This window comes from Lasioglossum baleicum, chromosome 20 (assembly GCF_051020765.1).
Source record: "Lasioglossum baleicum chromosome 20, iyLasBale1, whole genome shotgun sequence".
NCBI classification, from domain to species: Eukaryota; Metazoa; Arthropoda; class Insecta; order Hymenoptera; family Halictidae; genus Lasioglossum; species Lasioglossum baleicum.
The window spans coordinates 2171268-2190075 of record NC_134948.1 but is presented as its reverse complement, the minus strand read 5'-3'; the positions used below and the strand labels follow the sequence as shown (position 1 = coordinate 2190075).

Genomic DNA, 18808 nt, shown 5'->3' with positions numbered 1-18808 from the left:
TAGGGGCTAAATGGGGAAAATTGAAAGCTCTGTCCGTTCCTGCCTCGTCGACGGATTCGATATTGCGGCCCGTTCAAACGGCAGCTCTCGATTCGAGCCGAAAAATCAATTTCTCCCCGTTTTAATCGATAGCTGCACACGCTGACACTGTACCCTTCAGATTTCGGGGTGGGTGGTCAAGACACGGCGTGCCTGGAACACAGGGTGTGCACTAAATTAACCGTGTTATTTTCGCTTTTGTTGTTAAAGGCCAGGGACAAAAGGGACGGGGCAAAGAGTTCGGTCGATGAGGTGAAAAATCATTTTTCAGTGGAAACAGCATCGTATATTCAACGTTCAAAGGACAGTGTCAACAAGTACACAGGCGACAACACAATAAATCGCTTTTGCCCGGCAATACCACCTCCGTTAATTTCGCCCGCAACTTTATGGGCTCAATTAACTATCCGATTTCAACTGGCCGGGCTCGCATGAACAAATCGCCGGCCGAATAAAAACGGAATTTAGAATGCACCCCGTTGTTTTTCCTATATGTACGTGTGAGTGAGCGTGTGTGTGTGTGTGTCTGTGCAACGTGAACCCGCGGATTTCAGCCGAGCCCCAATAGTCATTTAATCGGCCGATGCCGATATAACAGTCCATTGCTTACAGAATTTTCGTTCTTCCGTTCCAGACAGCAGCGGGCATCGAAAATTGCGGAAACGTTCGGAAACGACCGGTAATGGGTCGTAAGGGGGGAGCCTGCGATTATCGGGATTTATGTGGTCGGGTGCGTTTTGTCCTTCGGAAATCTCAGACTCCGGCTACGGCCCCATCTGGGCTACATTTTATACCGTTCGCTCTCCGATATGTTACCACGCCCTTCCTCCGAGTTACGTGGAGACTAATCCGAAAACACTGTTCTTCTTTAACCTAACTAGTTCTGACTTAACTTTTCTGATGGATCGTAGTTGAGTGGTTTTTACTTGGAGAGCCAATTTTCTAGTAGATTAAGCACCCGAATATACACTGCTGCTCATGTCAGTGTGGACACTTCGTTAACAAGTTAACAGTTTACCTGCCGAAAGCCTTTCGATAGGATTTTTATTAGATTAGAAAGTATTAGATAACGTCATTGAGGGTGACTTGTTAGTTCACAATGAAAATTGCTGTTGCTATTGAAGGTTCTATTTAAAAAGTATTCATTCATGTACCAGAGATTTTTCAAAATTATGCAATAATCACCGGTCGGTAATGTGTTAAAATAATCATTCATGACTTGTATACATAAAATATCTTTATATTGTCATCCTTCATGTGTATTACTTTCCTTTTGGTACTAAGAAATTGCTAAAGACAAAGAAGTTGTAAATAGACCGCGGATCTTATGCATTTATGACAAAAATGAGTATATGTCATTTGAAACAGTAAAAAATCATATGAAGAATTTAAAAAATACTGTTATATTATTTTCAATTTACTGAACATATTAAGAAGTGAAATAAATCTTTATTTCGCTCACAAGATTGTTGCAATTTAGGTAGACAATTTTTATTTTGCATCGAGATCCGCTGTCTAGTAATCGTGAGAGCGGTGACAAGAATAATGTAGAAAGAGGTTAACATTCAATAGAAACAACGAACTATGACTAAAACATTCTGAAGGTCATTCAGGAGAGTGCTGAAGGTCATTGGCAGCATATGTCAAGATTATGGGTCGAAAAAAGCAGTTTTATCAATAATGATTTACTTTCTTAAGTAATACAGATAAATTTTTGTAAACGTTAGAAAATAGTGCTTCATTTGTAAAACCCAGGCCTGGACACTGCTACAAGGGGTCCCATGAAAATCACCGACACAGGTTTCACCGATACAGTTTTCATCGACTCCAGATTTGACCTACAATAACTTTGTCTTTAACCAACAACGATATTGACCGAAATGGCTTTAGTCGACGACAGTATTATCCTAACATCGTTTGACAACAACGTTAACCGACTGCATCTAATTTCTTATAGTGTGATAATTATATTTTTACACAAAAGTAAAGGTGTCAGCGCAGAATAGTTAAAGAAACAAATGCTACCATAATGTTACCATAATTACCGTATTTTTTCTCTTGATTTTCGAGTGTCCATACTTCCATGAGCAGTGCTGCAAGTCGAAAACCCGGAAGTAATACTCCGGTCGATCCAAAAAGGTGTAAAGACGAAAGTTGGCAAAGGATTGCGGTGTCGTCGCGCTGTTAGGTGGATTGTTTCGTTAGGTGGGAAACGTCGGTCGGCTGAAGGGGTAGCCAAGAAGTCCCGTTGACAGCAGCGCCCAGCATTTGCGCCGCTTTAACGGCGAGATAATAAAAAGCAGACGTTGCTCAGGCGGAGTAGCTCGGGCCAGAAACTTCTTACGAGTGCTTCGGCTCGACGAGCACGTTAACCAGCGTGCTCGAAAGTAGCGCTCAGCCAACTCGGTCGGTCTGTCGCAACGACAGCCTATGGAGAATTAACAAGGCGCGCTCGAGAGTGCAAGTGGTTGCACTTTGCGCCTTCGGAGACTCACGGGCCGCCCTTCACCTTAGTCCCCGAGCTTTTACCGACCAGCATGACCGAGCACACACGATCTTCCGATCGGTACCTCGCCGTTAAAACACCAGATGTGCGATTAACTAATTGCGTTCTTGCTCTGAAGCTGTTCTCTCAACGACAGGGGCTGTTCTTTAAAAATCTTGTTCTTTCTTCTTGAAAAAAAATCAATTTTCACAATTATTAAAAAATGAACAATTCAATGTGGTAAAATTGTTATACACCCACAAGATTGTAAATATATGCCCCATGAAAAATGTACGATTTCGGTGAAAAAATGTTTGCAATTAAAAGATCAAGGTCAGTTTGATTTTTCAAACATTGATATTCATTGTTTGTCTCGGGATGTTGCAGCCGACGTTGAGACAAATCCAACGAGCTACGATATCACCACGTTGACCCTAAAAATAACGCCAGGACAGTTTTTCCGGGTTTTCAAGCCAAATGCTCGAGCTCGCGGCGCTCACTATCAAAAACTCTCATTCCGTTCAGAGCCGCGGCTCACTTTGGCAGAATTGCCCGGTCGTGGCGCGGCGAGGAAGGAACATTAAATATCGCGGAAAGTCGCTGGGAACGTTCTTCCCGGGAAGCGGCAAAAAACCCGGGAGAAAGGAAAATACCGTTTTGCCAACCTAAACGTTTCCCGTCCGCGAGACGAGCACTCGAACGCGGGAACAAAGAGAGATTTCAGACAATTTCCGTGGTAGGCGAAGTGGTCCTCGTCGAAAGGACAGTCGGAAACGGCGAATCCTGAAGAGTTTGTCCCGCCGGCGTTTAGAATATTTCAGGGCCCGATGAGAAACGGGGGAGTGGATTACATACACGTCGCCGCACAGTGAAATTATCTCAGTAAAAAGTATGAAGCGGTTTGCTCTTTCCGGTTTGAGGGGATATCGATGTGCCCAAAAATGTGTGAAAAAAATGGAATTTCGGCCAGGAAGAACGGGTTTTCCAGCGCAGTGTGCGTCGGAGTCGCCACGCGGTCCACGAAGGGAGGAATTAAATGCGGTGAGCGGTTCGCGGCCGCCCTCGTTTTTCAACCTCTCTCTCTCTCTCTCTCTCCGTGTTCCTTTTCCGCGTCGCCCTTTTCCCTCCAGCAGCGAGCGGCTCGTATTTAGAAAATTGCTGGCTCGGCTGCTCGAGTAATCGAGTGTTATTTTAAGAGTGAGAGCAATTAACGCTCTCGCTAGTTACCCGTGCTCCGACGAGGGCCGGTAACTCTCCCCCGGGGATGGCGAATATTTTTAACTGGCCGCCCCGGCCGCGTAGAATGAGATACTAGAATTCCTAGAGAATCTTGTTGCAAGCCTGCGGAGAGGAAAGAGGATTCTTCTTTTTACCAGGACGAGAGAGAGAGGGAGAGAGCGAACTGAACAATTTCCAACGGCGTTCCTTCCCTTTTGTCCGGGGATTTACGGCGTGTTTCGGGATGGACCAGGCTCTCTGTCCGGAGGCTGGAAATTTATGTCACCTGCGTACCATACCTACCCCGGCTATTGCTTCTGGACCCAGCGATTCCATTTTTACCCCCACCGACGGACACGGCCCGGGCGTTATCTCGCGAGCTGGAGACGCGCTCTCGCGGGTTAAACGCGGCAAACGAAACTCGTCATGAATATTTACGCCGACCGTCTCACTCGCGTGCTGCCGCCCTGTTCCGCCGCGGAATATTTCTCAAGTGCAATTTAGATGCCGTCCTTTGCCAGCTTTCCGGCCGGTTTTAATGAAACACCCGAGACCTAACGTCGCTGGGCCTCACTGGGTCAAATCTAACCATCCCATTGTATTTAATTTTTTTATCTTTAGATCAAGTCAGCTTAGGTCCAAGACATTAGGTCCAAGGTTTTGATCATTTGTTGATGCTAGGCTGCTCAGGTCAGGTTTCCGCAACGTTAGTCGACTGTAGCCGAGCAGGAAGCAGCTTCGGGTGATTCGTTTTGCATAATTATTCTGGTAACGCAATGGATTGCGCGTTTACAAGTATTAAAAGTCCCCGAAGAAGTTTCTTTCTGGAACCATCGGGTCTATTAAAAGTTCCCTGGGAAACTTGTCCGGGCAATTCGCATTGAATTTTCCCTCGTACGTATAATTCGTTCACGCTAATTGCCCTCGCGCAGCAGTAGCGCCGCGTTGCCGCGCGTCAGAAATAATATTCGGGTAATCTAAATTCTAATTTCGAGGTAATTAGTGTGTAGCTCGCAGGGAGCCCCATCATCGCCGTCTTCTCTGCCAGACGCATTATTACATTACTCGTATATCTTGCGAATGTCATATCGTTTAACTACGCGACGTACAGCCTGATACTAAGAGCGAGAACGGGTCGTAGCAGCTATGGCGATGCGCTGGTTCGAGGAACACTCGGAAAACGATAACAAATGAACGACTCTCGCGTTTCCGGCCATCCCGACTGTTCGATATATCGATTATTCGCGGGAAAGCGAATATTTGCCCGTTTATAAAGGCCTCGCGAATATTTTCCGAGACTGAATTAATTAAATCCCCTGGCCCCCGAGATCGCGTCTTCCTCGTTCCGGTTTCAATCGACTGACATCCGACTAATTTTCGATAAATTCCTGATCGCGTTGCGTTCCTCTCTCCCACCCCCTTCCCGCATCGATGTTAATGACGCGCGCCTCTCTGCATTCTCCGCTAGAGTGTATAATGATAATCGTCCCGACCCGTTGGAAAATAGTCGCGCGACAGGTAGAACCATTTAGAATAATGAAGCCCGCGAAACTCCGACTAAATAAAATCCTCTGGATGTCGATTCTTCGACAGCTGCACCACGATGTCCCGTTTCCAAGTCGGAACATATTCGGAAATATACATAGTCGGAACTTAGAACAAGGTGACTACAAATCAAGATAGGTCCCAGCGTGAAATAGATTTCTGTCACGCCCCGTGCAATTACTCTGGCAAACAAATGCCGGTGTCAGTTTCAAGCATAGACATATAGAGATAGACTGCGCGGCCTGTACGAAGCGCTGAAGCCCACAATGGCGGCAAAAAACAAAAATAAAACATCAATAAATACATCAATTGGAAAGAGAGCGCTATGGACCCCGGCTAATGCTCTCTCTCTCACTCTTTGTACCGCGCGCCGCCATTGTGGGCTTCAACTCGCCCATAAGACGGCGCAGTCTATCTCTATATGTCTATGGTTTCAAGAAAGGCGACGTTAAAAAGACTGCGAACCTCGATAACAATCATTTGCCAAAACAAACACAAGACCCAACCGAGCGTACGGCTGGTTGCATTAAAATCTGTTTCGGCGTGGTCTATCGCGGATCTACGCGCATAAAAATCGCGTGCAGATCCCGGGGAGTCGTAGAGCCACGAATCCGCAGCCTCTAACGATCCGTTATTACTTTGATAAAGTGCATAAATACGGCCGGAGGAATGGCTATAATTTTTGTGCCGGCACGAATCCCCAGTTCCGTGGAAGAAGTATACATATAGTCGTCACTCGGAGGGGAAGGAGATCTCGGATGCGCCGAAAAATTCAAACAAACATATTACGGCGGTAAATCTCCGGCTGTTCGATCAGCAAACAACCCACTTCTGCGTATCCCTTTGTCGCCGAACAATAAATTATCGGGTCGTCTTAGCGGGCACGAGGCCGAACACACAAACGTTCGCAGTAACACGCGCCATCATCATAAATCTACGGCTTCGGCGATTCTCGCTTTTCTCCCCTCGGTGTGCAGTCGGCTGGTAACTATAGGGGTCAAGCATTTTTTCAGATTTTTGTTCGACTCCTAAATTGTGGGATTTGGTGAGAGAACGACGTGGTGAAATTTGGAAGGAGAAATCAGAAAATATCGAAGGGTGTAAGAACAATCCTGCTTGGCATTCGCGCGGAAGTAGCCCGCCGATTATGACCCCCAAGCTATCTCGCTCATTCTCTCTCTCTCTCCCTCTCCCTCTTTTACCACCTCTTTTTTACGCATCGCCGTGTTGGACATCCCTACGAGGGAGCTAATAAAAAAGTTCCGCTCGCCGGGAAAGTTCGACGTGGGCTGAATGAATCGGGAATGGAAACGGATCCGGAAATGGTCCGAAGTATTCATCCGTGATGCGCGCGGGATTGAACCGACGACTACCGGCGCGCTGTGCTCACTGTTTGCTCCTAAGAGAATCGACTTGGCCAACAGACTGTGTCTGAAGAACTGTTTGCTCGCCTGTTATCGAACATATTACAACAAAAACCGATCTCGCCCCATCATCCCTTTACAGCCCTGTTATCAGCCGAGTAAGAATTCGATAGATTTCTTTCTTCGCTTTGCTCCCCTTTCTATAAATGAACAATAAAATATATTCGGATTGGTGGAATTTCAAGGACGAGCATTTGACTGGTATGTAGCAGCTTTGGCGAGCTGGCTTTTTCTAGAATTAAGCGAGGACCCTGGCTCCGCCGTCACGTTCTTGCCGCCGCTTGGCCAACAGGGACAGAAATGAAATTGTTTGCAAACTAATCTGTCCTGGTGTCCGAGCGACAACTAAACGGCACACAAGTCTGCACGAATACGTGTACGTGTAGATGCGTGCGCGTCGGTGTATGTGTAGATATACGGCGCGACAATATGGGTCTGCCAACAGCAGAGAATTGGGATACCGAGATCATAGCCCGACAACTGAACACGCCATCGTGCCGGAGTTGGAGGCGTACAATTAAAATTTACTGTCGCATAACCGCGTCTATCCGTTTCACCAGCGCTCGCAATTGCGTTCCACGCACGGCACACGGAGAATCCGGGTTTGCGAGGCGCCCTTTAATGAAAAGGTATCCCGGCCTTTTTCGAACCAGGGCTCGCAGCGGATAAAGGGCTCGCTGAATGAAGATCCCAGTTCTATTAATTCCATTTCCATTCGCTTTATAAATACCAGCTAGCGTAAACACCACTGCGGGGCGGTTTAGCTTTTGGACATCGCGGGCTCAATTTTAGCTATCCTGTGCCAGCTGATGAGATTTCGTTTGACTAAAAATCTTGCTGGAATTATATTGCAAGATTCTTTTAGATCGATCAACAGACTCTACAACTTCGGTGCGCCAACTTTTAGCTACCCGTAGCAGTGATGCCAGAATGAGGTTGAAATCAACCTCGTTTCCCCCTCCAGGCTCTCCACCTTTATCCCCTTCCACTATCGTATTCTACCGTTCAGTCCCTATCGCACACGCGCAACGTGTCTCCCGTTCGCCTCACTCTATTCTTCTGGTATATTACTCTGGTCGTCAGAGAAGGGGTACTTGTATTCTCCACGATTCCTTTTCGATTACCTCTGTCTGGTAACACTGACCCGGAGCCACCAGTCGGATAAATAACGCCACCGAGGATCCGCAAACGAGAGCAACGGGCGAGTCTACGTGCGAACAGCCACACGACCAGCCCGCCGTTTACATTTCAGATAACAGCGAATAGCACCGAATTTGTAACTCGGACCAAGAATTTTCCAGACTCGAATCGACCGAACCGGGTTCGAAATTAGAATCTCAGGCCCCATAACGTGTCCGATTAAATCCCCGCGATTCCGAGGGAATCGTTCCGGGCTCTAGTGGTACACGTTGCCGAAAGTTCCGCGGCTTGCATTTAATTTCGCTAATCCAAAGAACGAGTGGCCGTGATAACGTCTATCGGACGTTTCCAGCCGACAGAGCAAACCTCCGCACAGCCAGCCTTAATTAAGCAAACGGTTCGCAAATAGGAACGGCGAACGCATGCATTCCTGTCTAATGTCGCGTGGCCGACATCCAGCCGCCCCCCCTCCCGTGTCCACGCGTTTTCCGAACGTTCAACACCGCAACCCCCGCCGGAAAATGATCGCGCTTCCCGCTTTTCCGCCGCGTTTCACCGCACGCGGCACAATGAAACGGGGGAACCAGATCACATTATTTCCAGCGACGCACGTCGCGCCGGAACCTGTTTCTAGATCCGGGGAATCGTACCTTTTGTTTTTTAAATGGAACCTCCCCTTCGCTTCCTCTTCCTAGACCCTGTCCATATAATTTCGCGGACCCTTCTCGCACTCTTATTTCGATACTCGCCTCCAAAGTTGACTAGTACTACGGGGCACGTAGAAGGTCCCCTCTTTTTCGGGTTTCCGCTTATATCTCGGAAACTATGGTTCCTAGCGATAAGAACATTCTATACAAAATTAAAGCTGACAAAATGTGCCATAAGATTGATTCCATTCAGTTTTTCGCTATTTCGCATAGTTTCCGAGATATCCGCGCTTAAAGTTCACTAATTGTGCTGAAGAGATCTTTTTCACAATTAGTGAACTTTGAGCGCGGGTGTCTCGGAAACTATGCGAGATAGCGAAAAACTGAATGGAATCAATCTTATGGCACATTTTGTCAGCTTTAATTTTGTATAGAATGGTTTTATCGGTTAGGACGCATAGTTTCCGAGATATCCGCGCTCATTCACTAATTGTGAAAAAGAACTCTTCAGCGCAATTAGTGAACTTTGAGCGCGGGTGTCTCGGAAATTATGCGGGATAGCGAAAAACTGAATGGAATCAATCTTGTGGCACATTTCGTCAGCTTTAATTTGGTATGGAATGGTCTTATCGCTAGGACGCATAGTTTTCGAAATATAAGCGGAAAACCGAAAAAGGGGACCTTCTGTGTGCCCCCTGCACTCCGCTCACCTCCTAGGAGTGGGGCCTTTAGTATGTTTACCTCCTAACTAGTCCAAAGAAAGACCCAAAGTTAAAAATTGTGTTCCTTCCATTCCCCTCTACAACTTTTCGTTGACTGGACTACATCTATGTAGGTCACTATTTATTTTAAAGATTGATAAAGTATCTCCTATTGTTAAAGAAAGATTTTTGTTATATCGACTTTTAGCTCATATGCCAAACAGGACTCGACCTGTACAGCTTCGCCAACAGTTTCAGGAGAATTGATCTGTTCCCTTGAAGCATCGAAAGGGATTACCTGTCCAATATAAAATATATTGAAGGATCTCCTCCCCTGGATTCATACTTTCCCATTGCACACACATACAATACATCAAGCAGATTCTTGATGTCATCCTGGTAACCGATACGAGACAACCGTGACATTTTTCCCAGGATCCTCTGACCGCGGTCGTATTCAAATTACACGCGGGGGATACAAAGTGAATCTTGCTGTATACGTTCGACAACTGTCACCGCCGCGTGAGCTTTTCAATGTTCTCGATTAAACTGAACTCGGGTCGGGCTCGCCCTCCCGGTGCAACAGTTGTATCGGTAGACAACCGTTGCGTACAGTCCGTAGCCACGTCAAAGTTTCACAACGGGTTGAAGTTTCCTCGGACTTTCGGCGCGAGGGTCGAAGTTGAGGGAAAAGCTTCCTCACGTTCGACCGATCCTGAAAACGTTGTCGACGTTCCGCTTACCCAGGTGCGCTGCCAGGTAACTCTCACAGGACCGGACTTTGTTCGAGAGTGTCACGTGCTCGGACCGGGATCAATGCATTATTTTAGATGTGTCTTCGGAACGTGGTTATCGCCGGCACCGATCGACTTGCTGACGCGTTCCTCGCGATATTTATTTCGTACTCGATTTCTGCTGAAAATACACACTCGATTCTGTTCCAACACGGAGAATTCCGAAGAAAGTTCCTTGTTATAGAAAATCGGAGTATACTTTGGGTCCATCTTGGCCGGTGCGACGCTTCCTCCGACGCAACTACCCTAGATATATCATGAACCTTACTCCAAAGGAAGAACAATGCAACGATAACGGAAAGGAACAATTCCGGCGCGTCGTCGTCAATGATCACGGGATTCCTGTTAAATTTCCCGACCGCCCTATCCCCGGCAGCGATACGCCAAACTAGAAATCCTTCTGGCTTCCCCTCGCGCTTCGCTCGCCACACACAAACATTCGCGGTAATGCAAATCGGCTGCAGGGTTCGCTTCCCCTTTGGGAAAGGACGCGAACCCTTTATTCCCCGGCGGAAAATCGGAGAAAGGAGTTTTACTTAAAGGCAGACACACACACACACACATACGCGTAAAGAGGTCGCTGTGTGTATACACGGGTACAGACACACACGCGTCGTACACAACGAAGCAGAATATTTCTCCGAGGCTCACGTACCAGCCTGTTATCTCGTCCCTCCGCTGAATATTACTGGTATCGTCCCAGCGAGTCGCCTTTTTCCTTCTCTGCCCCCCCCCCCCCCGCCATGCTGCTCCAATTACCTTCACTCGGCCGACCTTCTCTCTTTCCTTCTCTGAATGGCGTCGGTTTCTCGTCTCTCCTCTCTCCTTCTTCTTCAGCCACGGGCAAATCCGACGTTGTCCGGACGAAATTCATCAAGTCTCGAGCGTCGGCCGAGCCGGGCCTCGTCTCTAACCCCCCGAGGAGGGTTTGCATTCCTCAGCTTTTACAGGAAACACGCACACGTACCATGCATAAAAGCAGCCGTCGCCCCGTCCGAAGCGAGAAACACGCGTTCACGTACCGCAAGGGGTTGAACGGCGAAGGGGCACGGGACGAAGGGACAGGAATACAGGGGGCGCGAGGGCTGAAAGTAGTGCGGTTTCGTGTCTGTCGTGTTGAACGGCTTCCGTCGTGCACGCCACGCACGAGATTCCGAGACTACGGGTCAGCTGGCGTTTCACGTGACAGCGAAGCGCGATGTTTCTCTTGCCACCCAAACCCCCTCGTCTTTTTACGCGCCACCCTCGATTGTGCGCCGCATTGCCAAGTGTTTCGGAATTAGGGGCGCGCCGACACTTGGTCAGCAAATATCTTTTTTGTCACCTGCGACCCCGGTCAGCGAGGGGTCTGGATTTTGCCGGAGAATGTTGAACGATGTCTCAGCGACAAAAAATCGGAGAATAATTGACGACACTGCCTGTTATAGCACTTTATCACGGAACCAAACAGTAGAATGGCATGTTTTTATATTTTCGAGAAATCTGCATTATTCCGATTTTTTACCGCCGCAGTTTGCAACAAAAAAATCTGAAAAAATTCTCTGAAATTCGGCTTTAAGACCCAAAATATGTCACATTTTTCAGAATTTTAGATCGCATGAGAGACCGCAAAATGACTCATTACCCTGTAACTATCCTCATGGGCAAGTTAGAGGGCTGAAATTTTACTCGGAGGGGTTTATATTATTTATATGTAGAAATTTTACATATAGAATTTAGAAGTATCATTAAATTAATATAAAAATTTATGTATCTAATATTATTTGAGGGGTTGATATTATTTATAGAAATTTTACATAGAATTTAGAAATATCATTTAATTAATATGAAAATTTATATATGGTTTTTCTTGGTCAGCTTTCGAATGGTGCAATAGCCATTGAAAAACTTCTAAGGGCAGTTTTGACCATCTTAATCGGCTAGGTTCTATTATAATTATCTAGTGGCAGGGCTGCGTTGTATTTTGCGAACCCGTGAATCAGGATATTTCCAGAAAATTTCTGCGGTTTGTGGAAACTAGGTTTGCGCAAAGGTTTCAGGCGGTTTGTAGCCACCAGGCAGATCGAAAGAGAGAGAGAGAGAGAGAGTGCGATAGCGATGGTTTGGTAGGGTTTTGTGATAGGTGCAGCGCCTGCCCCATTATCCGGTGAATTATTAGACCGATTGAATCGAACTAGGCTTCGCAGAGTGCAGAGTGCAAGCGTTCTGTACGTGTTGCGCGTGCACGCAACCATTCGCTCGTGCATCACGCAGCCCGCTCGCGTATTCGCTTCCGCGGCTTTTGAAAGGCTCTGGCTGGAGGGATGGAAAAAGAGCGGAAGGGGCCATTTAAGCTGAGCGCTCCTCGGTACCCGACTGTATAACACAAAGGCGACGTTTCATTTCCCTGACTCCCGGGGACTGTGGTCTCAGACTTAATGGCGCAAATAGTCGTTGTGTTCGACCGAACCCCTCCTCTCTCTTGAATCTCGGACTTTCCGAGCAAAAGAATTCGACGATCGTGTGGAAATATATATATTTCTACACGTTCTCGCATTTTTCTATCGATGAGGTTGAACAAATCGTGTGGATTTAGTGGGAACTAAAATTGAGGAATGATCTATCTCGACTTCATTAACACTGGCTATCGAGAGACTGTTTCGGATAGTAATGAGTGTGGATGGACTCTGCGCGACTCATCTATTAGTAGAGTTCGCTCGTGTGCAGGTAGCGTATTAGCGACGTAGTCGATTGCAACAGTCGCACAAATCAAGTCCGGCGAATTGCAACGTTGCAGGCGACGTGCATTGGCTGGAGTATAGTCCGCGATGAAATAAATGGACCTATCTTTACGTTATGGTCATCTATTCTTCGTGGAACTACGGACTTAGCAGTTGAGAATCCAACACCTAACCTCTTCGAACACAATTTCAGTATTTCAGCTAGCGTCTGAATCTCAAACAAAATCCCCACACAATCACCAGCAAAGGTCTACCCACCAAGGACCCAGTCTCCGGCTAATTATGTCACGGTGTGACTATAAACGTCCTAACCGCCATACACCTAACATAGTCACTCCCATCACAGCCCAAGGGGGAGTCCTAAAGTGTCCATCTCCTTCGAGCCATACAAGTGCCACGCTATTGGTCAACCATCCGCGGAAGACCCAACCTAATTAGCAGAATTATGCCCAGGAGAGTGCGGTAACAGGTCCAGTCCTCCATAATAGTGGACTATCACGGGCGACAGTTCCAGCTCCTCATTTTCCTCCACCGCTGCTCATCTTCTTTTTCAGGTGGACCTGGTCTGACTGCTCTCTTGCGCCAGCGGGGAAGTGCTTACTTTTCTCCACCCTCGTTCTCCCTCTCACCTCCCGTTTCTCGTCCCGTATTTTTCTTCCTTTCTTCTTCGACGCACCGGCGCATTTTTGCTACCCGCTTTTCATAGTTACAGCCTGAATTTTTTACTCGGCCACCCCTCCACTATCGCGTTCCCTTCGTCTCCTTTTTTTTTCTTCTCTCTCTCTCTCTTCCTATTCGTGTCTCGTCCCGTTCTTCTCGCTGTATTTTTGATGCGTTGTTTTTTTCGCACGCCAGGTGTTTAGCTTTCCGTTCTCCTTTTTTCGCAAGCCGTATTCCGTTCCCCGAGACAAACCGTAGCCGGGCTTCGTCAATAATTTTCGATGCTCCTTTCCCTCCTCGCAGCTTCACCCTCCATGCTTCTTCGATCCACTATTCTTGTTCTCGGAGCCGGTCAATTCTAGCCCCAGGCCTTTTACATATTCACAGTTCGCGAGGAACTTTTGTAGAAACAGCCACACCCAGCGATCATTAAAGCAATTAACACCTTCATCTAGCACAAGAATTAGCAAAAGCTAAGACTATCTGGTCAGCTAAGTGGTGGACTCGCAGTAGCTTGTATAGTTAGCTGTCTAGCTATCTAGGTAGCTACTTCTGGAGAACTTATCAGCAAGACACTACTCACCTAGTCCTCGAAGCTCGCCAATTCCACGCCCTTTTACATCTTCACTGTCCTCTTTCTCACGCAGCTACTCTCAGTCACGCCTTCGCCGGCCACCGTCACAAAGAAATTTTATAGAACCAGCCGCGCCCACTGCTCATTAAAGCAATTAGCACCTGTACCTGGTACAGTGGCCTGGCTCATCTCTCTCGTCCATTTCTGCCGTCCCTTTTCTCTTTCGCTCTCGCTGGACACGTGTTAGCCTCCATGCACAGTCCAGTCCAACGTAAGGTATTAAGGGAGTTAGTTACCTTTGATAGCTCTGGACCAACCCCTTCTCTGAAATCCAGATTGTGTGGTGATTCGGGACCAAACTATGCGTATAGGAGACGGATCATTTTAATTCTGTGTTTCGTAATCAATAGACGATCGTTGTAGGCGGATCTTTATGCAAGATAAAAAATGTTTCATTTGATTGCAAGAAACAGGAGCCTGTAGAAATTTCTTTCTTCTTTCAATCGTTTATTAAGCTGAAATTAATACAGTGATGTCCTTAAATCTACGCGATTCGTCCGCTGCTTTAAATTGCTCGTGCCCATTTTTGCCATAAATGCATAAAATCCGCAGTCTAGTAATCAAATGGTAAGGGCTGTAGACTATGACTAGACTGCGGATCTTTATGCATTTATGAAGAAATTGGTCGGGTGAAATATAAAACAGTAAAGGATTAGAAAAATTTAAGAACATCGTAATGTTGTTTTTAATGCAACAAAGTCATCAAGGGATGAAATCAATTTTTATTTTATCCCTGCTTCCCCCACAATTAGTGTATAACATTTTCATTTTGCATAAAGATCAGCAGTCTAACTATGACTTACATTCGGTTCTGTCTTTTTTTTTTTTTTGAAATGTTTACAAAGAAGGGGACTTTCGACGCCAGCGATAAAAATTCCGAATTTTCACGTTTCCACGTTGCTGCGCCCCCTTAAGTCACACGGGGAATGCGAATTCCAAGAGAAAACACGCAAAACAGTAAAATTCGCAAGCGCCGTCTAGCTCCCTTAAGGGGACTTTTTAACCCCATAAAGAGCACAGACTCTCCCCAGATTATCGTGTCACGATGCGCCATCTGGTGACATCAGGCCAGCAGCATGTAACAGCGTCATGTCTGCGCCGAGCACCGTATACGCGGTCGTAGAAGTCTTTCGTCGTAAACAGCCTCACAATGTTGAACTTGCCAGAAACTTGTAACATTAGACGCGACCCAGTACGCAGATTATTGCATGCAGCAGGTTGCAAAATGTCCTGCGACGTCGGCCCCCGGCAGAGGACCATCTCTTTAAATAAAAACGAACTCGCTTACGAACAAAACTCGGGTCTTTTAAATAGTGCCGTCGCGTGTCATGTTTACTCTAATTACCGTAGTCGAGATACTTTCGTGACCCACTCTTTCTCCGGCTGTGGAACTCGGATAATTAATTTCTTCCCCCGTTGCGGCGCGGCGAGGCGTCCCGGAAGTTCGCGAAACGGTAAAGTGTGTACAAGAGAGGAAAATATAAAGAACTCTCTCTCTCTCTCGTCGATTATCGATCCCGCTCTTCCGGTTAATCGGATTGTTTCTGTAACGCGAATCCCCGGGAACCCGCTCGGCGCCGCGCGCCTCTTTAAGTAGATATTTTTACAGGATTGTTCGCCGCAATTCGATCAGCTTAAATGGCATAATCGTCTCGGAATCGCGCGGTTGATAGGGTTAAACCGAGCCTCCCCTTCTCCCCGAGCGTAATAAAATTCCGTGATCGATGGAAAATAGAATACCGACTCGCGTCAATCGATTCTCCCTCACTCTCGCTCTCTCTCTCTCTTCTACTCACAGCTTCGATATCATCGCGGTGACGAGTCGATCGAGTCGTAAAGTCGCAAAGCGGATCAGCAGACACGCCGTATCGCCAGCTTGCCTCGACTCGAAACCCTTTACGAATATATTTCTACGAAAATTTACCGACGCTCATCGCCGTGTTCACCTGGTGTTTTAAAACAACCTTTCTGTTCTCTTTACAGAACTGCTATGGGTCCCTGTGCACTCGGGCTTTGTACTAGGACAGTTAAATGCGGCGCGGGAGCAACCAGGTATGTCATTCCTTGTATTCATAGTTGTCGGCTATCTACTTTGCTCAGCAGGGAAACTTTGAGGGGCGAAGGAAGCGGAAAGCAGAGTGGCGAGAGGGTGGGAGAGCATCTCTCTGGCGAGGACTTAGGAAGACTATCTAGTCAGCCAGCTATTTAGCTGCCAAGCTTTCCGATGGGCCAGCAGGAAGTCTATCTTGCTCGATGGCTACCTAGCAATTTAGTTTTCCACCCACTGACTTATTGATGCATTCATTGGTGAGCCCAGCTACCTGGCCATCTACCGTGCTACATAATTTTGCTGGTGGAGTGATGACGATTTAGATGGCTACTTACCTAGCTGTTTAGATAGCTATCTACTTAGCCACCTACTCTGCTATCTTGTTAGTTAGCTACCCAGTTAATTAGCCTCCCATCTTGATGGTGGCCTGGTTAGATAGCTACTTTGATAAAAAGTTGGCTCGATAAGTCAGCATTGTTGGCTACCTACTAAGCAGCATAGATTGTCACCCTGTTAGCATCTGTAGCTACTTACCCAGCTACATTGCAATCCAGTCAGCTTATTGATGGGTTCATTAGTAAGCCTACCTAGCTAGCTACCGAGTCACCTACGCTGCAACCCAGTTACTTAGCTACCTTTCTGGTACAGTCATCAGAAGCCCCTCCCAGCCAGCCAATTATCTAGTTTCCTATCCGAATTTCAAGCTGTTCATTTAATCACTTAGCTAGCTACACATCTGTTCGACACGTTACCCAGTTATTTACGCAGCCATCTATCCACGCTGCCACCTAGTTAGCCACCCGGTTAACCACCTAGCAAACTGAGAGCTTCCACACTTTTAAGAATCGCTATCGGGAAAGGAGGGTAGCAATGAATAGGAGGGCCAGAGTCCATTCACCGAGCAGTCTCGAAAAAGTTCCATCCAATTTCCCAGGGTTTTACAGTTCCCATCGACTCTTTAAGCCGGAGGTTCCCGGAGAAGAACGATCAGACCGTCCTGCCAAATATCGGTCGGTCGCCGGGTAATAAAAACGTCCGGAAGAACCGGTCGAGTCCCTGACTGGTGGTGCTGGTGGTGGTGGTGGTTGCTGGGAAGGGTTCGAAATTCGTAAGCGTGTAGTTATTACCAACGGACCGTGTCCCAACGGGGGCGGGTCGAAAGAACGTGCTTTGTGTCGGCTGTCTCCTCTTGTCAGTTTCAACGCTGGCGTCGCGCGTCACACAGAGAGATATACATATAATGGATTCGCCTTTGTGTCTGCGCCGTGGCCGTGGTCATTTTTGCCGTGTCTCGGCGACACAGCAGTCTCGAGAGCGGTGTCAGGGGCTGTTTTATCCGACGGTTGCGCGTTTCGCGACCCCGGAGCCGCCCGAGCACAGTCCGACTAGTCGCGACGCGCGCGATCGCAAAAAGGCGCGATTGATTTGCCAATCGCGCGCGCCCCCTTACGCTCCCTATCGCGGTACATTCGTGTCCCGAGCTATTGTCAGCCAATTGTAAGAGAATCGTTCCCGGGGCCAGCGCTTGCCAGCACCGAAGAATCTGCTTCCTTTTGCATTCGTTGAATGGGGGAGAAGCACCAGGCTTCACCGAGGTTTCTTTTGCACCCTGCCGGGCGTCTTTTTCATTCCTCCGCTGAATGTTGCTTGCTTCTCCGTCTAACCATCACCCCAAACGTTCCTTTCGCTTCATCGTTTCCTCTCCTTCCTCGCTTTTGTCGTAGCTCGTATTTTTTCTTCCCTCCGTCGCGTTCCGTCGACGCGTCGACGACCCTTCGATATCGGGACCTGATACGATCCACCGCGGTAATGGCGAATTATCAAGCGTTCGCGCGCCATTCTCGTTTGTCGCCGCGCCGTCAATGGATATTTTTAACGCCTGCTTGAACGCGCCGTTACCACCGAGCAAACAAATTTCCGCTTCCGAGCATTCCGTTTCGAAATTTTTATTAGCACCGCGAACGATCGTACTCGAAGGGATGTAACGCCGTCCTTTGTGAATATTTAAAAAAAAAAAGAGAAATCGTGCTAGATATTTGTCTGAATTATTCGCAGCCGATCTTGTTCCAGGTATCTAGTTCATGTTAATCCCGCGACAGGTCTCGAAAAATGGATTTCGATGGTGAAACCGGATCTCGATTGCATATTTAACTACCCTGACGACTCGAATTGTCGCGTCCGTGGTATCGATTCTCCCGGTATTTCTCATGTTCGCTTGTGTTTGATATATAATCCGTAGAAGGACCTGGCGTGTGTGTGTGTGTGTGTGTGCGGCGTACAGGTTGAGCAGCTTTTAAGGACCAATTGTATGGGTGTCCAGCTGCGCGTTCTAACGTTTGCTTAGATGTTAGCTTCGCGGATCGGCCAATAAGCTCCGCGATGGATCCGTCGTTTCCCGAGATCCGCCGCTTCCAGGCGGTCTTTTCTTCGCCGTAAATCTCGGCGCTCCGGATTGCCTCGGCTCCGGGGGAGCCGTCTAATTAGATTTCTCTCCAATTACCCGTTTCGGTGTCCCAGAAACAGGAACGATCGTCGAAAGTGGGGAAATTAGCGTGTCGCCGGAGCGTGTGGCAGGCCTCGTCGACTGGAAAACCGGTGGCTGGTGATTATCGGTAGTCTGACACGAGCTAACAGGATTATCGCGGAGTCCGACGCGGCGAATCGAGCCCCCGTAAGATACCTCGTGGATTCGGGGATTTTATGGGGGTCTGGTTTGGATCGCCACGCCCCCGTGGAAACTTAATTCACGGA

At 47.5% G+C, this 18808-nt stretch overlaps 1 protein-coding gene across 3 annotated transcripts in view; it reads left to right on the top strand.

The window, feature by feature from the left end:
- LOC143218918 (uncharacterized) overlaps positions 1-18808 on the top strand; it is a 306463-nt gene that overhangs the window by 31354 nt on the left and 256301 nt on the right. For all 3 annotated transcript variants that reach the window (XM_076444540.1, XM_076444542.1, XM_076444541.1), the window contains exon 2: positions 15991-16059. The gene's annotated coding sequence lies outside the window, so the exon portion shown is untranslated. The remainder of the gene's footprint in view (positions 1-15990; positions 16060-18808) is intronic.